Source organism: Sminthopsis crassicaudata, chromosome 5 (genome assembly GCF_048593235.1).
Source record: "Sminthopsis crassicaudata isolate SCR6 chromosome 5, ASM4859323v1, whole genome shotgun sequence".
In the NCBI taxonomy this organism is placed as follows: domain Eukaryota; kingdom Metazoa; phylum Chordata; class Mammalia; order Dasyuromorphia; family Dasyuridae; genus Sminthopsis; species Sminthopsis crassicaudata.
Window position 1 is genome coordinate 33,649,307 of NC_133621.1, and position 12,947 is coordinate 33,662,253.

Genomic DNA, 12,947 nt, shown 5'->3' on the forward strand with positions numbered 1-12,947 from the left:
TCCCCCCCGCCCCCGAACCCTTCATTCTTCATTTTGCATCATCTTAGAATTCTTCCTGTGTTTCTCTCAATTCTTCATAATCATTTTCCTGGATGGCTCAAGAATACCCTGGTACATTCATACGCCATCTACTCCCCAACCAATACACATATAATTTTCTCCTAGGTATTTGCCTATTACAAATAGTAATTGATGAATACTTTTGTGCATTTGAGACCTGTCATTGACATTTTTAAGATATAACACCCTATTAGAGGACTGTTGGATCAATGGCAATAAACACTTTTGTAGTTTTGCTCACATGATTTCAAATTATTTTTTCTCATTTTTGGATCCATTCATAACTTCTTTTAACGCACCTGTTTTCCCACAGCCTCTCCAACACGGACTATTCTCCTCTTTTATCACCTTTCCCAACTTGAAGCATCTAAGGTGAAACCTCTTGAGTTGTTTTGATTTCCTATAGTTAGAGATTTAGAAGCCATCCTTTTTATTCGAGTTAAATGTATTACAAATTTTAGTAACATATAACAATAAAAAACTTAATATTGGCAAAGACATAGGTGTATAAGTCCATATATTTATAAAATGTAGATACATGTATACGTTTAGATGTAGATATTTCACTGATAAAAAAAAAAAATCAAGGATTTGGGAGCCACTTTTACTGAATAGTCATAAAGCTGTAAATATTACCAAGGAGAGCCACACACTTGTAGCCTGAAGGAAATTAACTAGATAAAGGAAATCAGATTATGTGTGAGGAGATTGGACTGTTTCCTATTCAATTGCCATTCAACAATTAAAAGCTGACTTTCTTAAACAGGTCACACGTAATCAGAATTGTGTATAATTCTTTATACAAGAATTTATAGAATCTTTGTACAATAATTTGTACAATCTTGTATAAAGTATCTCATGCCTATTACTTAATTTGCTTCTCAGAAGGACCCCGTGTGAGATTAAGTGAGAAATTAAATAATTTGCTACGGTCACATAGCAGCATTTTACAGTTGAGAAAGTTTTTTTTCTTACAATATTTGCTACAGTATCTAAGACTATTTCTTTTCTGGGATTTCACTTTCAGGTAAGGGTCCCCCAACCAAGGATTGTGTTGTGCCCAGGGGGTTAGGTTTTGGGTCTCTGGGAGCCAGAAGGTTTGGGGTGCCTCCTGGGGTACTCCATGCTTGGCTTTTGAATGCCCATCACACCAGGGTGGAAAAAGGGCCTGCAGAAGACCAAGGTCAGATTCCAGCTTCGCTGATCAAAACCCGTGTGACTTTGTAACAATCCCTTAACTTTCCCTCAGCCTCAGTTTTCTTATCTATAAAATAACTAGATGGTCACTAAGATTTTTACCGCTAGAAATCTGTTATCCTACCTACAATCTCAGTGCCGGAGTAGCTTTATCCATTTAAACTTCTCTTGGGTTGAGACTGGAGTCTGATATCAAAGCTGATTTGAGATTTATAATTGGCTTAATAAGTCACCCAGATGCCGAGTCCTTTCATTTTGCTCTGCAGTTCTGGAGTTGAGCAAATTGGATAGCGTTGTACCCTCGAGGGCACGACAAATTATTTTAAAGTGATTTACCTGACTGAGCAAGCTGATTTGCATTTTGCCGACTGAAAGTTAAATGTGACTTGCATTTATTTCATTCCTAAAGCTTGAAGCCCCTCATTTCAGTAATGTTAAGGCGGGGGAAAGGACTCAATTATTATTTTCATAAATTTCCTAGTAACAAAATTCAATTATAATCATTTTCCAGATTTTTTTTTAATCTCAGCATCCTCTATAGTCACTAACATGATGCTAACCATAAGAAGACATTTCTCCCTCTCTCTCCCTCTCTTCCTCTCTCCCTTCCTCCCTCTCCCTTTCTCTCTCTGTCTCTGTCTGTTTCTTCTCTCTGTCTGTCTGTCTCTCTCTGTCTCCCTGTGTATATATTAGCATTTGATCTGACTTGACAATTTGCTATCATTCCCCATGTTAGAATACTCTGTGATGGCAATCTGAGATAATTTTATGGTCAAATCTTAAAACAAGTGAGATGCACAGACTGGGACATCTGCTCTCCAGATGCTCATACAGACTACGGGTGCCCGGCCTGTGGCAGAGCCTTCCAAGCGGGCCTGACCAGCCACAGGTGAACACGCTTGACCCCAGCAAAGTGAGGCCATTTAGAGCAGGAGTTCTCAAACTGCGGCCCGCTGAGGACGTTTATGCCCCCGCCAGGTTATGGCAAATGGGCTGAGGGGCGGAGACAGAGTGTGAGCTGTTGTTTTTACTATAGTCCGGCCTCCCACAGTCTGAGGGACAGGGAACTGGCCCCCATTTAAAAAGTTTGAGGACCATTGATTTAGACTCTGTTAAAAGGCCCTGCCCTGCCTTCTCCTCGTATCCGCCATCACTGGGAAGTCCAGACAGTGAGCCTTCATTCATTAATTCAACAAACATCATCGTGGGCCTCCTGTGGGACAGTCCCTGCCCTCAAAGAGCTGGTAAGTTATGACTCCGTATCTCTTCCCTTCGCCCGCTTTCCCTCTCACCTAGAATTCTCTCCTCATCACCTTTTCCTGGCGTCCTGGGCATTTTTCAAGTCAGTTCAAAACCCACCTTCTGTAGGAAACAGCTTACTTTTAAGTTATTTTCCACTTATTACACACACACACACACACACACACACACACACATATGTACATATACATATATATATATATATATATATATATATATATATATATATATATATATATATATATATATATATATATATATATATATATATATATATATATATATATATATATATATATATACATACACACACACATATATAGATATAGATATATATCTGTGTGGATGTATCTGGAAAGTCATGGTTGATGGCTATCTCCCTCATTAGAATGGAAGCTCTTTCAAAGCAGGAATTATTTTCACTTTTTTCTTCTTTTTTAAAAATCCTCACACTTAGCACAATGTCTGACATGTAATAAGCTCTTTTAAAAGATTTACTGATGGGTGGATTCTGTAATAACAGCTTTGTAAAGAATTCAAAAATATGCCGTACCCACTAAATTGTATTAGTTCTGGGGAAAAAACAAAACCCTTGCATTAACCCACGGGACCACCTCTTAGAGCTCTCTTGCCATGTATTGTCTTCCCCCACTAGGTCCTAGGCTCCTTAAGGACAGTGGATATCTTTCTTTTTGCCCAGCAAAAGCACTGGGCTAAGCCCTGGGGATGCACAGAAGCTCTGAAGAAGCCCCAATTCTAATGGGGGAAGTGACATACAAACAACAATGTACAAACACGGCGCTCGCTGGTTTGATTTGACTTCTTAGACATTTATTCATGAATTCATTTGCCAATTAATTTATTCATGCATCTAACTGCCCATCAATTCATGTATGGAATATTTAATGTCCTGCGACATGCACGACACTGTACTGGGCTCAAGAAGGGACACACAAAGACAAGTAAGAAAAGGGCTTGAGCCACAGCTGACAGCTAATGCTGTTTGCTCCTCTTTTATTACTTTTCCACCAGAGAAACCATATCAACATCTACTTTAAAGAAAACAAAACATTTCTAGCTTGTTCCACAGGCACACACAGATGGCCATGACAACCCAAGAAGAAGGAGTATATTTAGTTTCTCATTAGTTCTAAGTTTTTGTCTAAACTTAGGGCAGATGGGCCAGAACCTGTTTTCATGGCATCATGAAAAAGTAACATTAACAGAATAACCAAGATTCACATTCGATTATTAAGGAGAGTAACAGCCAAGTGTGAACTTTAAAATCTGTTTTGTTTTGTTTTAAGCCTAAAGAATGGGAAAAGGTCACTCGGTAACGTGTGTTAATAAGATGTCTTGGTTTATTGTAAAATACATCAGAATATTATATTATGGTATATTATATATGTGTATGTATATATGTATATATATACATATACATATGTATGTATGTATGTATGTATGTATGTATGTATGTATGTATGTACCAGCTGCTTCAACAAGAATGCCAAAGTTCTTCTGCTTAAACCACGGAGGGGAAAGAGTCCTGGGAGTCAGAGGACCTGGTTCTGCTACCTCCAGCTGTATGACTTCAGGGCAAATCCCTTAACCTCTCTGGACATATACGGGCAATGTGATCCAGAAAACAATCAATAAAAATCTCCATGCAGACAAGTTTCTAAGACTACAAGTCATAAAGAACTGAATTGCTAAAACTATTTTCTTCCCTGGGAGTTAAAGAAATCATGGCTCTGGTCCCCCCCAAAAAATCATTCTTTGACTTTTACTTCCATGTATGCACATCCTCTCCCTCAATTTAAGTAAGCTCCCTGATGGCAGTGCCTGGGTGCTTTAAGCGCACCGATCCTGAGATTGGTGCTTAATAAACACTTTTAAATAAATTGGAAAGGGTTCAGGATATTCTACAGAATGGTTATTCAACAATTCAATAATTTATTAAGTGTTTGGAAATGAACAAAACAAACCTTGCCCTCTGGGAGCTTAAAGTCTTTTCTATAAAGAAGGAAATGATGTCCTTGAAGAGAAAAAAAGTAAGAACAGAATTGGCTTGAGGGGAGAGGAGGTCTGGAAAAGTGAACTCAGCCTGTGGAGTAAGTATCCGCTAAGACAGCATGGATGTGTGGGGGACCCAGTCCAGCCACTTTCAAGTCTTCCTTTTGCTCAGTTTGCTGTAAGTCACATCCCAGGACAGTGGCCATCATGCAACCTCCAGTTTAATGCTTTTGATGTCAGTTCTCAAAACCAAGTTTGGAGCTTTGGTGGCTCCCATGACTTTGATGTAAGCACAGGAAACACTTTGTCTAAGTAATATGCAAGGCTGCCATCTTGTTCTCCTGCATTAAATGCTATATTGAAATCAATAAACCCCAGGAAATCTTATATTCTCTACAATTCTCAGCTTAGTTGTGTTAACATAAAAATGTGGTCCACTGTGGAGAATTTTCTCTGAAAGCCTGCCTTCTTGTGTTTTCCTAGAGAGATTTCTCTATAAAAATTTGATCAGAGCATTCTCATGATTTCCTAGAAAAGAGAAAGGGAACATGTGGTCAAGTGATGGCTTATGGCTTCTCAGTTACTTTCCCCCCTAACAGATCTGGCATCTTCACTTTTTGGAAACTAGTCTCTTTTAAGATATCTTGAGAATGGATCCATAAATACCTTTTACAAATTTTATCTCTTGCATGGGTTTCTTCTGGAAGAACTTGCTTAAGTCTAGTTGCTTTGTTCAACCCCATCTTTTTTGAACCATTTCTATGTCTTTTCATAATGACCTATAGCAATAAAATCACGAGTACAGTCCCTTTTTCCCTCTTCTCCTCTCCCCATCATACCCTATCCACAGGACAATAATTATAAAAGCGTAAGAATAGGTCACTATGACCATGACGGCAATCTGTTATTCTGAATCTTTGTGTCTTCCTCCTGATTTCATCTACAAATGCTCTCAGGATAATCTGGAGCCATTAAATCTCAAAGACATTGGTCTCTGAACACTTGTTTTTTATGTGAGTGTTACAGATAACGACATGCAGAGTAGCAGACAGACTTGAGTTTCTGTCATTATACTAATTGTGTCACCTTGGGCAAAGCTCTGCTTCTCAATGTTCTATACAACTTTTTAAGGTTCTAACTTGCAAAAAAAAATTAAAATAAATTGCAGAGAAGATGTCTATGGAGTTTCTTCATCCTGGAGTTTCCTAGAGCAATAAAACCACAAATCTAATCCCTCTTCCTGAGGTGTAAATATTCTCAATCACTGGTCATCTCTTGGTGGGTTTTTTTTTTCATTTTTCAACATTCAGTCAACCAACAGGCATTTATCAAATTTACTATGTTCTAGGCACTAGGCTAAGTTCTGATGATACAAAGAGAGGCAAAAACAATCAGTCCCTATCCTCAAAGTGCTCATACTCTAATGGATGAACTCATACACTAATTTAGTTCTACTCCTGGCCATCACTTGGCAAAAAGATTGTTTGCTGGTTAAAGGGGATGAAGGGGATTCTGCCCTCCTCCTTATGGTAACATTTGCATTCATTAAACTTCACTACGAAACAGTAATGGGGGCACTGACTTGACTTTTCACCTTATCTGCCATTTCTACTGACAATTTGCTTAAGCAGTTTGTATTTCGTGCCTCTTTCTTCTTCTCATCTTTATGCATTATTGTAATTTGCTGTCTACTTTGACATGTTCTTCAGTTACCAGTGACCAGACACACTGCATGCAGTTAGCTGAATCTGAAATAACTGATATGTCCTTTCTCACCTTTTACAAAAAATAGGGTCAACTTTCAATTTTTGTAATGCTGTCTGGTTCGTAGCTAGTCCACAGTTTGGTTTGTGTTTTTTTTTTTCTTGAAGTGTTATTGATAGCTTTTGTTTTTATATCAGCCACTTTAGGATATATCCTCTCCCCATCCTTCAATCAGTGAGTCTTTCCATGTAACAAAAAAAGACCAGTTAAGTAAAATCAACAGTTTCGTGTTCTAACATTTTAGACAGCATTTATACCCATTGCTCATCCAAGGAAAATAGAGAAAGGCATTTATGGCTTGTTCAATTTCACTTTATAAGACTGAGTTGTTTAAACTACCTATTTCTTATTTGGTCTATTTTATATTTTTGAGAGGGAATCATATTTTTTGTAACATCTCACTTTGAATGAAACCCTACAAATTCTTATCTGCAATCATTTAGCCACTGCTCTGCTTAACTGCAATCTCATCACTTTCTTCAGCAATTGTAAGGCGGATCCTCTTTCCTCAGGGAAAAGAGAGCCAAAGCTTATTATTTTGCTAATAACAAAAATGTCTGAGAGCAAAACTTGCCACTGGCGTCTTTTACATGGACAACATCAAAAGAGCCAGAATGTTTCTCCTTCTCAGTGATCACACTGATTCAACCAAAGTTAGCTCCGTCGGTCGCCATATATAAACCATCAGTATCAAACTTGATGAAATCAGTGATCTTGCCAGTTTCTAAATCAATCAGAACTGCATCATTCATTTTGATGAGAGGATCTGGACAACAGATTGTACGAGCATCATGGATCACCAGATGGGGAATGCCTTTTGTACCCACAAAGATTTTTCTCACTTTGCACAATCTATATTTAGCCTCCCTCAGCAGGGATACAAAGGACAGGAAAGTGTCCCATGGTGTCATAAATCAGAGGGAAATGGTCACCCATCTTGTCCATGTGAATGACATCCATAAAGTCAGCGGGGTATGGAATATGTGGACCTTGCCTCCATCCTGATGGACCGCAGATGCAGATTATCTTTACTTCATCTTCAGCTGGAGAGTCTATTCTTCAGGAAGATGATGATGGGAAACTCCCAGCTTGTGGGGAATCATGGATGATCTTGGAGAACAAACTCTGTTAGGTTATCCAGCATCCAGTGCTTTGGAACTGCTCCACGCTTCTTAGGACCATGAGCCACAGTTACACTATGTTTGAGGTAGAGTGGGAAATGTACTCGACAAATTTAGGGCCAGAGGCTCTGTCCACTTATAAGCTTGTGTGTGTTTAGCCATGTCACCTTAGCCCTCTGCACCTCAGCCACTTTATTAGCAGGACGACCAGCCGGTCCCAGGAATTAGAGATCTAGTCCCCAGTTTTTATGAGTCAGAAAGACTCATCTCAGACTCTTACTAGCTATGTGACTTAATCCTGTTTGTCTCAGTTTCCTCATCTTTAAAACGAGCCAGAGAAGGAAATGGCAAACCATTTCAGTATTTTTACCCAGAAAACCCCAGATGGGGTCATGAAGAGTCAGATATAATTAGAAGTGTCTGACTTGCACTAACTCATGATGTGCACGTATTTCTGAGTAGTCTGAAAGCATTTAGCAAAGTTTTCTGTTTCTACCCTAATACCAAATAGGTAGAAATATATAAAGTTCAAGTTACAGAACTATCTTTATTGAAAAGGGCTATTTAAAAATTTTCAAGGGCAGGGGAGGGGAAAGGAGAAGATTCTTTACAAGTGATGAAACTCTCTACCATAGGTAACAAGAATGCCTGACTCTCCTTTTTTGTTCTTTATTCTTTAAAAAGGGCACTGAAGATCCCCATCTAAGTTTCTTTTAAAGAAATGTTTGTCTCTGAGGGATCCAGAGTCACTCATTGCTTGAATAGTCCAGAGATTCTTAACTATCAACCTTTAAAAGTGGAGTTGGGTCTTATTTTCTCCTTGAAAACAGTCTCTCTATTCAGTGTCCGTGTTAGTGACACTCGGTGTTAGGATCGCTCATTGTCTTTATTTAAATATCATTTAGCCTGATTTTTTTTCCAGCTCTGAAAATCTCAAGTGAAATGGTTTAAACCTGTGAAGGAAAGTCTTTGATTAATTTAAATTAGGACAGCAGGATTCACTCCCTTCCACCTGCCCAAAGAACACTAAGTGAAAGTATTCTTCTTTACATAGTATTTTATCCTGTGAGATCGGAATAGAAGATTTGGGCAAATTGTTAATTATTTAATGGAATCCCTATTGTCAAAATTTAATCTTCCCAAACAAGTCACAAGCCTATAATCAAAAGCATTAGCAAAAACAACAACTAAAAGAGCCATCTGCTCAAAAGCTTTCATAGCAATATTTTTCAAATGTGGGGGGAAACAGGAAGCAACTGAACCGTCCAACCAAAGGTGAACGGGTAAGTAAATTTCAGCACATTGATGTAATAGAATAAGTGGGATAAAGCAATCAAGATTGACAAAAGTGATGAATACAAAGAAATCTGGAGAGACTCTTATTTAAAACTACGAGGACCTTTCTCTATCCTTCCCCTCAAAAAGTTCAATAAGGAAAATGAAATGTATACAAACTGTTGTCATATGATGGTAGACAGATGAGAATTAATGGGCAAATAATCCTAATCAGCACTTTAAGAATGGGATAGATCCACTGATATGTCAATGGATCTATGATATAGCATGGACTAATGGTTATTCCCTCCAAAGGTGGAGCTGACAATTGACAAGCCACTTTACATATTGAATTAACTAATTTAAATCAATAAACCAAATTAAATCAGTAATCAGTCAAAATTTTTGGTATTTGTATCACTGCTTGATATTACAGTCCTAATGATACACTTAATTTTTTTCCAAGTGGGTTACAAGCTATCAAATAAATGACTAAGCAAAAATGCTGTACCACGGAGAAAGGCTAGTGGCGAGTTACTTTCCTGCACATAATAAATAGTCCTTCTGGGTTTTTTCCTTCTTCTTTGATTATTTGTCAAGTAAGATAACATTTCTTCAGAAAAAACAAGAATCAACACCTATCAGTAGGGTCTTATTATTCAGGGTTTTATCCTTTCAGAAGTTTTTGAAGTAGAAATTCTCTCAATGCTTTCAAGAACTCAGAGGCATAATAACTAGGCTTCAGCAGGAAACCATAGAATTATCCCATTTTGTGCCCTGATTGTAAATAATAATTTACCTAAATGGCTTGAAAATAAATAACTTTCATATTACAGCTGAATGCCTTCACAATTTCCAGAGAGATGTGGTGTGTCACTGACCTACATTGAGTAATTAAACCGTTACATTAGAAACTTTGCTCATAAAAGGCAATGAAAGTGTCAAGCGGTATTTCAGGAAGTCAGCGGGCCGTGAGATAGCATCGGGATGGGTGCTCGCTCCTCAGAGGCACTTCTATCCCTTCTCACCTTCTCCTCCCCTGGGTTTCATCCATGATGAGAAATCCTTTGTAAAGGATCCATCCACTGCACTTCAGGGTTTCCTCTCAGTCTCTCGGCCCTTCCTGGGCACTATGGCACATCTAAGCACACCAAGAGCTCCATTTCCTTCTTGCTATATCACCTGATTTTTCCAAACTGCACATTTACCACACGGTGTAATTTAAAGCAGAATTGTCAAACTCCAGCACGGAACCAGATTAAAATATAATTAGGGAATGCTTAACAAAATAAATAAAAATACAGTACAACAGAGAAAATGTTCATTTGTGTTTTCCAAGTCAACATGCACTCATCAAGGATCCCTTCCTAAGTGAATGTGGGAGCACTAATTCAAAGCACTTCTTGAACACCAGGTAATGCTGGTAAGATGTGGCACTCTGCCCGACCCTTCAGCGCCTCCCAAGCTTTATCTTGTACCTACTCTATAACTATCTTATCCATGCCCACTTATATACCGATTGTCTCCTCCAATGGCATATTATAATATAAGGGCAGGGACCACTCTGACCTTCTTCCTTGTACGTTATAGTACCTGGCCCAGTAAGCTTTAAAATGCTTGTCTATTGATTCATTTCCATTGCCCTTCCTGATCACCTCTGACTTTGGTGTCTCATGAGCTGAGACCATGGGGCATATAACCAATTTTTTCTTTTCACCTACTGAACACGGAAGAGTCTAATTGAACTGATGCCAGTAGTTCCTCTTCCATCTTCCCAGTTGGCAAATGTGGATATGTGACGTCTTTTATAATAAGAAAATGTTTAATTATAGAACACGCTTATATTCTTTGACAAAGAAAAAAAGGAGCTCAAATAATCATTAAATAAAGTAGGGATGGCAAGGGCAGTTCCTTCCAACCACTCCAATGGTATCTAAAGTAGAACTAGGAAGGCTTTGATACCTCATGTCAAAGCTTCTCCCTAGTTAGTTGAACTGAGGCTGAATAAGGCAGACAGTTCTCTGCCTAGACACTTCCTTCTCCACCCCAACTGGCTAATAGCTTCCTAAATTTCAAAACCATGTGTTTGTAACTTGACTTCTGGCCACCTTCCTGTGATGTGGTAATGGGATAAGATGTGCTTTTCTAACCCCCCCCCCCCCAATGCCACTCATACAGAGCTCCTAGGAGAACACAGAACTCATGAGTCACCATTTGACCAGATCTACAAGAGACAAAAAAAGAACAAAAAAACTGCTGTGTTAAGAATTGTTTAGCTCTGCTAATCTCATGTAGGAAAGGTAATATTCCTCCCGCTCTACCATTACCCCAGAGCCCAGGAGTCATGAAAAAGGAATGAACAGCAAGATCTGCAAATTTCTAAGGACAAGGACAAGATTGCCAGCCAGCAAGGAGTCTCAGAAAGAAAAATTCTCACACATGAAAGCTAATCCTTTCCATTTTAGAAAAGCCAGTTCAGTGTTCATCATTGGCAGTAATGTCCCTGTCTCAATTTTTTTTTTTTTCAAACAGTAAGGGGAATTCATTCTCCACCCTCGATATTACTTCACTCTCTAGCTGCACGACTTTCTTTACCAGTTCCAAAGAAGGGAGAAAATGAAACACTATGGCCTGCTCTCCCCCTCTCTTTGCAGCCACACCATTTCCTATACTTCAGCTTTCCAGCATTTGGTCCACATCTGCTAGTCGGTTGACATATGGGGGCAGGCTTCCTCATCAGACAGGAAAAGTTTAAAATCACTTCAAGAATTTCCTGCAGAAATATCAAAGTGAATTTTTCAGACTTGTATGAGGAAGTTGGGTGTTAATTAGAAAAGGTTATACCTGGAGCCAGGACCTCTACATCCTTGTTATAGTTTTTGCCACTTTCTAAACAGAGGAACGTCATCTTCTCTTGAGTTTCGCTCATCCTTGCTTACAAAATGGGGACAATAATATGCTACCGACTATATCATCTTGCAGTGTGTGAACTAGAACAGAGAATTCGCTCCATCCTGGATGAACCCACCCTCCTATGACTTAGTAGACAAGAAGCTGTTGGAGACTCATGGGGATTCAGTGATTTGCCAGAGTTTCAGAGCTGGTAAATCACAGCGGTGGGATTTGAACTGAGATTTCATTCATTCCAAACCAAGACCTTTAACCATTATTTTAAACTGCTTCTCAGAACCCTAAAAAACCTTCATAAATATGTAATTATTGTGTTATTTATTCATTTGTTTAGAGTCTATGTCCTGCCCACTCTCAAAAGTATGTGAGGCAGTCTCTACCAATCAAACATCATCTGGTAACTAAAGATTAAAAACAGAACAGAGACTTCTAAGAAAAGAGCTGAGGGAATATTGCTCGCCAGCACCTTGGAGGAGCTGGTTATTACAGCTGGACACCAAATTTGACTCTATTTCTTGGCAGCCAAGGCAAGAAGGGAAATGCATCAGGTTACACAGTTTTCATTGTCTGACAAAAGGGAGCAGACTGATCGGTTTGCAGAGACAAACTCTTCCATGTAGCTGAATTAATGGACAATATCTTCACTACTTCTTAGAAAACAGGCCAGCTTAAGGCTGGGAATCAATACTCTGTTTAATTTTCTCCTGCAATCTCTGGCAGCGTTACCCTGAGCTGTGGGTGATGAGATATAAAATGTGCGTCCAAAGAATGAAGAATTCTGAAAATATTCATGTGGATGAAAGGTTCTCTAACAGAGAAATAATAATGAAGCAAGGCGGCAAAGAATACTGGAAGGCCCCCAACTTATTTTCCAGCTCCTAATCGTGCTCCCTGTGACACTGCATTGGTAGTAAAAGGAGCCACTTCTTATGGTGAGGAGGCCTGGAACAGGCTTTAAGACTTCATGCCCCGAGTTCAGATCCAGGCTCACTTAGCAGTGGACCAGGCACTCAACCTCTAGGGTAGTGGATGGAGTGCCAGCCCTGGTGAATGTGTATTCACAGATGTCTGTAGAAATTAGCTTGGCCATTTAACTTCTCTGCCTCAGTTTTCTCTTGGGGATAATAACAGTGCCTCCCTCCTTGGGTTTTTGTGAAGATCAAATGGCATCATCAAATGTACAATGTTTAGCACAGTGCCCAGCATATAGTGAGCTAATGTTAGCTATTAATAAATCAGAGAGAGACACCATCAGCTATCATTAAATCAGAGAGGGAGGCAGTACAGCGTGGAGTTTTTAAGGGCCCATTCTACGTCAAGTACTGGAGATACAAACAGAAATAAAAC

General features: G+C 39.1%; 1 protein-coding gene and 1 pseudogene across 2 annotated transcripts in view; both read right to left on the minus strand.

Moving 5' to 3' along the window:
- Positions 1 to 12,947, minus strand: part of PLCL2 (phospholipase C like 2) — a 204,381-nt gene that overhangs the window by 112,151 nt on the left and 79,283 nt on the right. The gene's annotated exons all lie outside the window — the stretch shown is intronic.
- Positions 2,865 to 12,947, minus strand: part of LOC141542675 (small ribosomal subunit protein eS4-like) — an 86,988-nt pseudogene continuing 76,905 nt past the window's right edge.